The sequence below is a fragment of the Castor canadensis genome, chromosome 4 (assembly GCF_047511655.1).
Source record: "Castor canadensis chromosome 4, mCasCan1.hap1v2, whole genome shotgun sequence".
In the NCBI taxonomy this organism is placed as follows: domain Eukaryota; kingdom Metazoa; phylum Chordata; class Mammalia; order Rodentia; family Castoridae; genus Castor; species Castor canadensis.
Window position 1 is genome coordinate 178,200,857 of NC_133389.1, and position 2,895 is coordinate 178,203,751.

Genomic DNA, 2,895 nt, shown 5'->3' on the forward strand with positions numbered 1-2,895 from the left:
GAAGATTGAGGCAAGAGAGACTTAAAATGAAGGGAATAACATTAGTTGTTATGAAAGGAGAGTCCTAGGCACCGAGAATTATAACAAGTGTGGTTGAGGCTACAGTTGAATAGGAAGTTATGGGGCAGATATCCTTGCAAAAGTCTTCTTGATGCAACTTTGTGGTGGTGTATGGGCAGTGTTGCAGTTCTGGCAGAGTAGTCCTTGTCACTAGGAAAATATGTCTGAGGACCATCTTTCATGGCCTCTCAGCTTCATTTACTTATTTTTTCACATAAGTTCTCATAAGGTACCCCTTGTAGATTCTGGCAACTTTTGTATTTCCCCCTTTTTATTAAGATCTTTCTGTGAAAGCAAGACTGATTGTCCCTTGGTAGTGGGATGTACCTGCCTGGTTGATCTGGTCTTGGATTGAAGACAAGTGTTTGGCAACTAGGAATAAGTGTCAAAAATCCTTTTAGCTACATTTGAGTAATAAGGAGGTGTGGAAAGAGTGGTTCAGTGAAATCTTCCTTAAGTTCATTGTTAAGCTCAGTTTTGTCAGTTCCATAGGTGTTGGTTATTATCTTAACCTACTGGGCCAGCATTATTTTGTAAGGAGTTGTACGTCTGCAAAAATTTGATAGGCAATAGACCCAAGGTTTTATTTTTTTTTTTCATTTTTCTTTTATTATTCATATGTGCATACAAGGCTTGGTTCATTTCTCCCCCCTGCCCCCACCCCCTCCCTTACCACCCACTCCACCCCCTCCCGCTCCCCCCCTCAATACCCAGCAGAAACTATTTTGCTCTTATCTCTAATTTTGTTGTAGAGAGAGTATAAGCAATAATAGGAAGGAACAAGGGGTTTTGCTGGTTGAGATAAGGATAGCTATACAGGGCATTGACTCACATTGATTTCCTGTGCGTGGGTGTTACCTTCTAGGTTAATTCTTTTTTGATCTAACCTTTTCTCTAGTTCAGACCCAAGGTTTTAAAAAGAAAAATTAAGTCGTATTATTAGTGACATGATTAGCGAGGTTTGCATGAGTGGCTTTGAAACATGAACCTGACTTGGTAATCCCTTAAATAACCACGGAGAACTTAGTGAGACCTCATATGGATTTTTGGTCTGTTCTCTTATTGTTTTGTATAGCTGGGTCTCACTTTCTTCAGGGGACTTTAGCCAGGTAACATGTAGTGTTAGCAAAAGCCCTATACCACTTTGTACAGCTGATAGATACTCAAAAGAAATTCTCTTATCCAACATTACTCTGGCAAGGGATTTTTTTTTTTTTTTTTTTTTTTGCAGTACTAGAGCTTGAACTCAGGGCCTACACCTTGAGCCACTCTGCCAGCCCTTTTTTGTGTTGGATTTTTCAAGATAGGGTCTTGTGAACTTTTGCCCAGGCTGGCTTCAAACCAGGATCCTCCTGATTTCTGCCTCCTGAGTAGCTAGAATTGCAGGTGTGAGCCACCAGTGCTGGGCTTGCATGGAATTTAATGAGCATTGTTGAGTAGTAATAGTCCTGTAAATAGAATCTATAAAGACACCTAAGGGGCCCCTTCCGGTGCCCGGCCTGAACATGGCGCAGGGGCAGCGTAAGTTTCAGGCGCAGAAACCAGCAAAGAGCAAGACTGCGGCAGCGGCCTCGGAGCGGAGCCGGGGCCGAGGAAAGGCGGTCGTGTTATCGCCCCCAAGAAGGCGCGAATCGTGCAGCAGCGAAAACTCAAAAAGGAGTTGGAGGTGGGGATCCGGAAGAAGATCGAGCACGACGTGGTGATGAAGGCCAGCTCCAGCCTGCCCAAAAGGCTGGCACTGCTCAAGACCCAGGGCAAGAAGAAGGGGGCTGCCTCCGACAAGATGCCGTCCTAAAGGTGCTGGCTGGCCCGGCGCACACTGGGACTCGCAGGCGACCTCATGGCTGCCCCGTGGGAGGAGGAGCTGGACCTTCAGTGTGTGGCCACTGAGCAGCTGATGGGCAGAGCTGCAGCTGTGGCCTGTGCTCCACAGGGTGCGGAGAAGTGGTTCTTCCTGTTTCTGTCCTTCCTGTCCCCAGGCCCTGTCTCCATTGCTATAATCCAGAGCAATAACCCAATTTTCTTAAAAAAAAAAAAAAAGACACCTAAGTGATAAGTTTCTAATAATATACTCTGGTGTGGACTCTGGTCACACCAGAGTCCAAATGATCTAGCAATGAGCCAGTCCATAGTTCCAGTGTCCACCAGGCTAATTGCATTTGGACACTCCCTTCTTGGCTTCCTTTTTTTTTTTTTTTTCAGAGTTGACATAAGTGACTCCATTTTGATTCTGACAGCATTTGGTATTGTCATTGTTTTTTATGTTGGACATTACAATAGGTATGTAGTGTGAGGTGTCCTTTAGTGCTCTTCTTATGGTGACACTAAGTAATCTTCAGATACAGTATGTCCTGCTTGCATGAGGGGCCTGCAGGGAAGCCAGTCACACGCAGCAGTGCTGCTCACAGAGCAGTTAGTTAGCAATTAGGTGTCCCGGGTCCTGGATGGGCCCTGCAGGTACTAAGGTCAAGCAATGGGAGCTGGCCCTCTGCAGGTCACAGTTTCACTCAGAGGCCATGTAGAGGTTCTTGGGATTCAGACAAGGGTGCTGGCCACAGAGAAGAAGATGGAGCCCTGGGGTATCTGTCCCTTGGTTGTTGCTGCTGTGAGGTCAGGCTCTGCACACCTGGGCAGATGGCACCAGATGCAGAGGCTGCTCCTGATCCCAGAGTCCTTGGTGGGAACCAGAAAGAGTGTGGATGCTGGGGGAGCACTCAGGCCACAGAGGGTCACCAGTGAAGCTCAGTACATCTAAGGCTCTGACCCCATGGCATACATTGGGGTGCAGCCTGAAGACCCCAGAGATTACAGCAAGCCATGTCATTCAATCTCCAC

At 46.6% G+C, this 2,895-nt stretch overlaps 1 pseudogene; it reads left to right on the top strand.

The window, feature by feature from the left end:
* Positions 1-1,565: 1,565 nt before the first annotated feature.
* Positions 1,566-2,089, top strand: LOC109692284 (leydig cell tumor 10 kDa protein homolog; annotated as a pseudogene).
* Positions 2,090-2,895: the final 806 nt, after the last annotated feature.